This window comes from Rhipicephalus microplus, chromosome 6, assembly GCF_043290135.1.
Source record: "Rhipicephalus microplus isolate Deutch F79 chromosome 6, USDA_Rmic, whole genome shotgun sequence".
NCBI classification, from domain to species: domain Eukaryota; kingdom Metazoa; phylum Arthropoda; class Arachnida; order Ixodida; family Ixodidae; genus Rhipicephalus; species Rhipicephalus microplus.
In genome coordinates, this window is record NC_134705.1 from 166,387,124 (window position 1) to 166,397,650 (window position 10,527).

Sequence of the window (10,527 nt, forward strand, 5' to 3'; positions counted from 1 at the left end):
TGGCAACACTTCTATGCAGTAACAAGTTTTTTGAGCCTATCATCGCAGACCGCTTCAGTCAAGGCCTGCTGGTAAGATAACTAGAATTTTGTTTCCGTTAGATACGGGTCATCCAACTTTTGTGCACCGATAGGTTTAAAATTTCAATCGTTCTCTCCAACGAGCACAGGTCTCACCCATTTGGTAGAGTTCTCGGCTTAGGGGGTGTGAAATATTAGGTTCCAAACTCCGTGCCGCAAACAGTGACGACTAAAAGTTCTTTTCGATTCGAATATTTATTCAACAAAACAAACTTCATAAAATATGCAACCAAAATAAAGATACTATAGCAAGATATTGTAACAAAAAAAAGAATTATCTGCGTGAAGAACTCTAGCTGCATTTCAAGCCTTGAACGACTTGTGCTCCTTGGCACTGGATTTCTGCCCCCGGCCGCTTCGCACTCTTTGTGCGCCCATGTCCCGCTGCGATGCATCGCTAGTTTCACACTTTCACGGCTGTCATCACCAACGCGAACAAGACATACACGACGGCACGTGGAAGCTTCTTAGAAGTGTCGAGGCATAGTAGCTCCGCTGTTGAACGCAAGGCAAACAAGACTCAGGAAGTTGTTCGTAATCACCGTACAGTCGTCATCGCAGCAACTAAGCGAACCGCGGGTGTGCTAATCTCGCTTCGCGTGTTTGGACGACGACGACGACGACACTCCCGCGTTGTGCGCCCCGTCAGAGCCGACGTCATCCGCGCGCCGATGGACGCCCGTTACGCGACAACGCTATGACCGACACCGACGCGCGTCGGCGTCGACTTCGGGTGGGCGAGCTGGACTCCTATGTAGCGACGCCTCTGAGATCGTGTACTTCGGTACCACACCATGAGTCTTGGAGTCTCGCTGCATGTAAGGCTGGTAATGGGTGCGTTGGCAGCCGCGACGAGGTGATGGAACGATGCCGTGCGAGCACCCGCTTGCCATCTACAATTCCGAAGAGTCCACGTGGTCGCGAGACAGGTCCGTGGAAAGGAAAGTATCGTCGGGTAGGCGAGCCATTTAAGAATGGCAAAATCAAGTGCCCTCGCCGAGCTCTGTGGCGTTTGTCTTCGGTGTCTTCGGTTACGGAAGCATCGGAACTATGACGTGTCGTTTCCAGTGCATAGTTGATACTCCAGAAGTCACTGGCAGCGCCGATGTAGTCGACGGAGTCGTACCAGGAAACGCTGTCGTGGTCGTAACTCGAGCAGCCGTGGATGGCGTTTGCTCGCTTGCTTGCTTCTTTCTCTGCTGTGGCTCTCAACGGCCGTTCCACGCCCGAGCAACGCTGCTCCTTTTCGTCGGTTTCGAAGCAGCGCTGAGCTAAAGAAGGAAAAGTCGTGGTGCAGGTGTCTTCCTTTGTGTCTTGCGACTCCTTGCCCAGGGACTCGTCTTCCTGAAGCTGCATCACCATATCCCGAATGGGGACCGTTGACGGTCTCTCTTCTGACCGCGACTTCCTCTTCTGACGCTCGGCAACTCCCACAGCACGCAGGCTTGCGTTCTGCTTCGCGAAGCCACGTTATCTTGTCTTGTCTTGTCTCCTAGGAGATCTTGGCTCATACCAACATGGGGGATTGGCCACACTGTACCTCATAATAGATCATTTTTACAACGCTTGCTAAAAAAATAAAGAGAAATTAGATAGGAACAATAATAATGTTCCTTTGAAAAAACGTGAAAAATTGCAGAAGAATGCGATAAACCAGATTATATAAAACAAATTAACAAGAATGAGGAAGGGGGAGAAAGAATTGGATATATCTGGCAGTACCACTAGCAGCGTATCCTTCCGGTTGCCTGAATGAATTTATGTAGCGCTGACAGAATAGCACTGCGGCCCACACCCAACTGACTGGCTCCAAACGATAATAGGGTGGATGTATTGACTGGCGATCCGAGCATACCAATCGGTCTTTCAAGAATTATTCGGTGCAGTGAGGCGAAGCGGCGGCATGTGAGAAGAAAGTGATCTGTTGTTTCCGGTTCATTGCAAACTACACATAGGTTAGTTAATGAAAATCCTGATTTGTTAAGATAAAAATTTAACAGAGGAACTCTACAGCGAAAGCTTGTGAGCGTCACCTCACCTTGACGGGAAAGGCATTTCGCGGTGTTCCACGTTAATTGCAAGTGCCGAAATTCTTCAGATTGTATAAGCGACGTTTCGTTGATTTTTAAGATTAACAGGCGTTTGAATCGTTCGGCAGTAATAAAAGGAAACTGTGGAGCTACTAGCACCACCCAGAAATTTAAAGATGCCGAAGCGAGCGAATCAGCAATTTCATTTAGTTCAATTCCAGCATGCCCGGGGACCCAAATACACCGAACTTCCGATAGGCTATGCGGTACGAGATACCAAAATATCCTGAGAAGAGAAGAATTTTTTGCGGACGTGAAATGTGTACATACAGACAAAGCATCCGAAATAATAATAGCTTTTGATTGCAGATAATTTAGTTTTCGAAGAGCCAATGTAATAGCCAGGAATTCTGCGAGATAAATTGGTGTGAAGTCATGCAATTGGAGCGCAAAATACCAATTAAGCTGATGAGAAAAAATACCTACTTCAGCCTTCTGAAGATTTGGCGTTGCGTCCGTCGAAATTACTACGTATTTAGGAAAATGACTGAGATGGTCTTGAAGGAGGCCCTCCAGAACATGCTTTGGAAGTAACTTGGCATTTTTCGGAAAAATATCATCGAAAATTAAGTCAACTGGCACTGAGCATTGGGTTTAGGGGGTTAAATACCGTAGGGAAACGTGAATATTTGATAACAGAGACTCGACAAAAATGACATCGGGTCTTTGATAACGAAACCACGGGCGCTGAAAGAAAGAAACTGGATGTTGGATGAAAACTGTCTGTGACCAGACGAAGGGTGCATCGTAAAGTTTTAAAAATGTTTGCACAGTAAGCTGTCGAAATCTAGCATCAAGTGGAATGATTCTAGCTTCCAAATAAAGCACGCTATTCGCGACACACCTAGGTAGCCCGAGACAAAGCCGCAGAGCTTGCCTTTCTAGCAATATAAGAGGTCTTAATTTGTACTCAGCACTTCCAGAAAACAAAAGGCAGCCAAAGTCCAGAATTGGGCGTACGTAAAGTTTGTATATCATAAGTAACGTATCCCTACGCATCCCTGACTTCCTATTGCAAAACCGGCGGAGCAATCCTACGGCGCTTTCTGCTTTACGGGTGTTTGATTCTATTTGTTGCTGCCAATTTAAATTGTCCACGTAAACAATACCAAGATATTTTAGCGCTGTTACTTGTGGAATCGGATCATTTCGATAATGCAGTGAAAGAAATACGGGAACGGATAGAGGGAATACAAACAGAGCACATTTGCTAACATTAAGTGAAAAAGACAGCCCGCCAAGCCATACCTCAAGCTCACTGAAATATGACTGTAAGATTTGATACAAACTATTGATATCTCGGGATGACGAGAAAAAAGCAATGTCATCGGCGTAGACGTAAAGAGGAACATTTTTATGAACAGGAATAGATGATAATAATATATTAAATAAAAGAGGTGACAGGACTGATCCTTGCGGAACACCTCTTGTTTGCTTATATAAAGCCGAAGTAATTCCCTCGTGGCAACAAAAGAATTGTCTCTCAAAGAGAAACTCCTGAATCCAAGATATAATGTACTTGGGAACCTCACAGTTCACTAATCTTGAAATTAATGTACTGTATTCCACACTATCGTAGGCTTTGGCGATATCTAACGTGACTAATGCAGAAAGCTCACCAGATACTTTTGCAAGGTGAATTCGGCTTTCCAAATCAACATGAGCCGACCATATAGAGCACCCCTGTCTAAATCCTACTTGCCTTGGTGAAAGGATGTCCTGACGAGTGATGAATTCACTGAGCCTTCTATGAAGAATTCTTTCAATTATTTTAACTAGGTTTGAAGTAAGCGAAATTGGCCGTTTGTTATCCAGGACATATCCGAGGCTTGGATTTTTTCGCAGCAACACAACTTTAGCAATTTTCCATGCGCTTGGAATTGATGCGTGCTGTAAGGAGCAGTTAACAATATTCAAAAGCTCCTCGGGATGGGAATTAAATATCAATTTAATCATAGAGTTTGTAATCTGATCTGGACCGGGAGCCGCTTGCTTTACAGTTAGTATGACATCTGCCAGTTCAGCCATAGTGACCTCCCGAAAGTCCGAGGTTGCGCTTTTTAATCTCACAGGTCTCAAGCATGACGAAGCGAAACGCGCTTGAAGTCCTTCCGCGATGCCCTCTAACAAATCTGTTGTCTCTTTAGGAGACAGCACTACTGAATGCAAATATGCTGGTACCTGCGTCGATTTTTTGTTCCGGAGAAACCTGTACAGGGCAGATCTTTTATCAGGTTTTGATAAACGCGAATGTAAGTCAGAATTGTTTTAATCTTTAGCTATTGCAACTGTACGTTTAAACAGCACTGCGTGGAATTTATAGTCAACCCAATTTTTCGGAGTATGGTTTTGGCGTAAACGTTTCCAAGCAGCCTTACGTCGCCTATACGCAAGCGTACAATCTTCATTCCACCAAGCTGAATTTGACGGTGTGCTGCCGTACTTAACAGTAAACTCTGCCGGCTGAACAGAGTCACTTAGACACTCTACGACTGAAGCAGCTCTTTGCTGTCCGACGCGTCCTCTCAATGACGAGAGCGCGGAGTTTAAAACAGTTTTATAAATTTTTTAGTTGGTGAACCGTTGTTGCCGGATAGCAGAGGTAAGTAGTGGTAGCATGATTTTATAGGTAATTGGTACATGATCACTACTCGTCCCATTATGAAACGCTTCCCACGATGAAATCATAAACTGGCCACACGAAAATGTTAGGTCTAATGTTGATGAGCTTATCCCGCGTAGAAAGGTAACTTGTCCAGAGTTATGACAGCGAAAATTATTATCCTGCAACCAATTCCACAATCTTTTGCCACAGCCATCTGTTTTAAGCTCCCAAGAAGTGTGATGCGAGTTAAAATCCCCAGCCAATAAAATTGAATTTGACGTAGAATTCTTGATAACACAATTTAGGTGATCTGTGCGTCTTACTTCATTCGGAAAGTACGCATTAATCACTGTTATCCTGTTGGAGTCAGGTAACAAACAATCTATTTCTAACATTTCACAATCCAGACAAATATGTTCAAAAGTTACAGTAACATGATGACACATTTTTGAAGATATTAGAACGAATAATCTACCTCCTCTATCTGGCCGATCCAGCGTAAAAGTTCGAAAATATTTCAGAGTAAATGTTTGGTTTACTGAAATCCAATACTCTTGAAGTAAAATTATATTAGGATTTGTTTGCTGTATGAGATAAATAAGATCTTTGTACGCGGAAGATACGGAGCGACAATTCCACTAAAGAACTTTTACAGGCGCTATGATGGACTTAATATAGTTGACTCTACTGCAGAACGCAAAACGTCCTGGTCATTGTTGGTATCAGTAATAACTTTTTTTGGTTTTGACATTGGCAAACTGGTTGGAGACATTGGAGCATTGCGTCGTTTATGAGTGATATTACCAAGCCTCATGCCCCCAAACGACCCACTGGGCCCCGCAGGGGTCGGCGACTGAGTGCTGACGAACGTTTCAGGGGTAACATCTTCTTGACACCGATTATTTTGTTCATTGTCGAGGTGCTCAGCTTCACCCTGGACCGTAACAGTGTGTGCAGCGAAGGAGGGAATAAGGCTGTTTAACCTGGCGGCGAGCATCTCGGTCAGACCTTCAGCAAAGGTGTTGAAAAGCCGTTCCATAATCATTGGCATGGCCTTATCTATTGCTGCCGACAATGCGGAAGCGAGCGTCGCTTCAATTGACCCACACTGGCGTGACGTAGCAGCAGCGTACCCCACTTCGCGCTCTTTAATGAAGGAAGTTGCCTCAGATCGAGAACAACGGCATTTCTCCATTATATCTAGAATTTGTGTTTCACGTTCTCGAGCAGGGCAGCTATTGTTCGTGGCTGTGTGTGCTCCATCACATAGGCAACACCTGCAGTTGTCTACCTGACAATTTGATGCGGCATGTGCCCCACCGCAATTCGCACATCTCAATGAGGACCTGCAAGCATTAGCGCTATGTCCAAATCGCCAGCAGTTACGGCATTGCAGTGGGCGAGGTGTCAATGCCTCCACACGGAATACATAAGGCCAGGCCTTCAGTTCAGAGGGGCGTTTGAGACCAGCAAAGGTAACGATGACGCTTTCAGTAGGGACTCGCGTATCACCTACAGGTCTGGTGCATCTGTAGACAGATGTCACGCCAGCCGGAGAGACCATCTTTAAGAATTCCTCAGGACTAATGTTAGTTGGAACACCACGAACAATGCCGTTCACGCAAGCAAGATGAGGGGGGATAAAAGCGCGAACAGCAATGAACGCAAATCTCGTGGCGGCCAGTAAGTCTGTTAAGCATTGAATATTTGAAGACCTGCATAGTATGCCAGTCTTGCCGAAACGCCTCACCTCCGAGATGTCCAGAAAATTACCGCTTATGTTGCGAAGTTCTTCTTGGAACACCTCCGTTTCACTCAACCGAATGGCTCCACCGTCAGTGGGCACAAGCGCGACAGGCAAACTGCTTACGCCGTTCTTGAGGAAACACTCCAGTGGTACAGACTCAGCAGGGCGACTGGCCGACCAGGGCGAGCCTCGGCCGGGGCCGGAGACCGGCATTGATGGCTCCTGAAAAATCAGCAAAAAGAAATTCTACCGCTAATAAAGAACCAAAGGTGATGAGTGTGGCCAATCCCCTCTCACAGGCCGTGCAATCGAAAGCGCCAACTACTGCAGGAACTTGTCTTGTCTTGTCTTGTCTCCTAGGAGATCTTGGCTCATACCCACAAGGGGGATTGGCCACAGTGTACCTCATAATAGATCATTTTTTACAACGCTTGCTAAAGAATAAAGAGAAATTAGATAGAAACAATAATAATGTTCCTTTAAAAAAACGTGAAAAATTTCAGAAGAATGCGATAAACCAGAATATATGAAACAAATTAACAAGAATGAGGAAGGGGGAGAAAGAATTGGATATATCTGGCAGTACTACGAACTTCTTCACCGTTCTCGGTGCGCGTTGCACGAGGTCGTTGCTTCCTCATCATCTTTTCCTCGTGATGCACGACGGGAAATCGATGACGAAGCCTTTATTTCCAGAAAGTGGGCTGCGTTGTACATTTTAAAAGGGTAAAACGTTTTGTGCGTTACAGAAAAAAAAAACTTGGAGGACGCTTGAGCTGCGCCTTCGAGAATAGAAGTCATTTCGATTGAGGCGAAAATGTGTGACGCCCGTAAACTTGGTGGTACCAATTTTCGGAACCCTTCACTACGCGTTTTTAACAATCACATCGTCGTTTTGGGTCGTGAAACACCAAATAATATTATTATAAAAACAGAAGGCGATAGCGTTTAATCAGGCATTGTGCGTATCGCCACCTCAATTGCAAACCCCGTTGCAAACAAGTCCCAAGCGCCGGTGTGGCTCAGAGATAGAATACAGGGCTGGTACACAGCGGACCCCGGTTCGAGCCCCACTGCGCTTTTGGTACCAGTTTTCTTTATTTCGAGCAAAGAGACATAGCAAATTAACTAAGAAGCAGTCAGTTGCACGGAAACAACTCCAAACAGACACTTTTCCAAATCCAGTGATCTTTTGCCTCTGTTACCCTGACCTGTATTCGACAGATAAATGCAAAGCATGCATTTCCCGCGCAACCCTGGGGCATATGTTATAGGAGTGCTCGAGTCTCAATGACACAGTCAGCAGTACAAACATGGAGGCAGTCTCGAACTGCAGGGCGTGCTGGGAGGTGGCTCTGCTCAGCTCCGCAAGTATGAGCCGCCCAGCGAGCCGAGGAAGCCACCCGAGCCCAAGGGCTCGCGGCCGATGCCTAGGCCGGGGTTCAAGCCCGCACCGATTTATCATCGCCGGACTCTTAATACATGTTGTTTTTCTCACTCTATCGAGCAAAGTGGTTACGGACAGCCGCGGCGACGACGGATGACAACGGCGCCGCGTGTGAGCTGAGTTGCTATCTATCTATCTATCTATCTATCTATCTATCTATCTATCTATCTATCTATCTATCTATCTATCTATCTATCTATCTATCGGTCTGTCTGTCTGTCTGTCTGTCTGTCTGTCTGTCTGTCTGTCTGTCTGTCTGTCTATCTATCTATCTATCTATCTATCTATCTATCTATCTATCTATCTATCTATCTATCTATCTATCTATCTATCTATCTATCTATCTATCTATCGGTCTGTCTGTCTGTCTGTCTGTCTATCTATCTATCTATCTATCTATCTATCTATCTATCTATCTATCTATCTATCTATCTATCTATCTATCTATCTATCTATCTATCTATCTATCTATCTATCTATCTATCTATCTATCTATCTATCTAGCCGCCTACGACATTTAGCTCTCCTGGCCGTTTCGCTAATGGTATCGATACCAAACTTGGTATGACATAACATGACTGTATGAAGAACATGTTTGACTAGTTATAACATGAAAATAATGACATGTATGTCATGAATGTCATGATTTACATTTGGCGGTCCTGCAGCACTTGCGGTGGTTTCGTTCACATGGCATGTTGCAAAACTGGTATGATATGGCATGATTGGATGGCAAACACAAGCGACTAACCCTAACATAAAAATCATGACATGCGTTTTATTTAACAACATCACTACATTCCATGCTCGTGATGCGCTCGGTGCTGTTTCGCTAGCGTCGCATATACTAAAGTTAGTATTACAATATACGTATATTGATGGCAATGTTATGTGACTGGTGCAAACATGATGATCATCAGATGTGTGTCATGTAGCAACAAGACTATACATGCCATGCCCCTAATGCGCTGGCGGCCATTTTACTAGCTTCATTTGTATTACGGTACCTGAATGAATGACGAAGGTATGATACTGGTGCAAACATGATAAACATGAGATGCGTGTCATGTAACAACATGACTACATGCCACACTGATGATGCACTCGCGGTCGTTTCGCTAGCTGCACATATGCCAAATTTGGTATTACGTGACGCCAACGGATGGCGAAGGCATGTCACTGGTGCAAACATGAAAATCATGAGATGGGTGTCATGTGAGAACATGACTACATGCCACAGTCAACGCGCCCATACATTTCGACGTGACACAGTGGGCGTGCTCGTTGGCGTTCATTTCGTTGCGTCACGGCGGCGTGGCCGCGCCCGGTGCCGGTCCTGCCATATACTAGCAGGCGCGCGCCATGCTTCGTTGTTTTGACGCATGCGCGTTTCAGCGCGTGCGGCGTCCCTCCGTCACGAAAAGAGGGAGACGCAATGTTGTTTGGATAACGCATCGCATTTCGCGCCGGTTGCCGTCGGGCCGCTCCGACGGACGCTGGTCGCGCCTGGCATCTGACTATAGCACGCTCGCGTTTTGCTAACGTAGCGTCGCTGCGCCCAGCGTTCTCGCGCATCAACGCTACATCGGAGTATATTGGGTTCTTTATGATGCACTCTCGGCCGTTTTGCTAGCTCCACAAATACCAAACTTGGTATTATGTGGCGTCAATGAATGACGAAATATATGATTGATGCAAACAGAATAATTCTGACACGCGTGCCATGTAAGAACATGACAACATACCTCGCTCATAGCGTGCTCGCGGCCGTTTCGCTAACTCCACACACTAAATTTGGTATCTCGTGACGTGAATTGATGACGAAGGTGAACGACACATCCAAACATAATAATCATGACACGGAAGTCATGTACCGCATCATTTACCCCCCCTCGTAATGTTGTGCTGTTTTCAAAGTGACGTATCAACATTTCTTTTTCGTGGTTGGCATATAACAGCCAATTTTCTTTGTCCGCGCCATCCATCTCTGCTCCGCTTCCAGCGCTTTCGATGGGACGAGAGGATGCAATTGTGGCGTATGACAAATGTTTGTAACTTCGCTCGTACACGACGGCCTCTAAAAATTTTTTTGTGTGGCTGAATTCGTAAGAAAGTGTTACCGGGTCCCTTGAAGGGCAAGGCACCATACACATCTGTAGGTTAAAAGGGGTCTATCCAATTTGTTTTTTTTTTTTTTGGATTGCACAAAATGTGGTGCCGCGACTCGCCACTTATATCATGTCTCGTGAGAACCTTTTCAGCTGACGGCACAAGCAAGTGCAGCCTTGGAGATGGGGCCCTCCACATCTAGCTCCTAAACTCAAAAGTTTTGCCACACTCGATACAGGTCTTGCACATAGAGGTTTCACAGCTTGATAGTGCGGTATAGTACTCGCGAAGCTTCATGTCTCGAACTGCGAAGACGACGAGTTTTGGAATCGCACATTTATCACAATTAACACACTTCAGAAAATACGAAGCCAAGAAAACGAATACTAAAGTGAAATATTAACAAAATACAGAGAACCATCTCTGCGAAAAACCCCACCCGGAGTCCC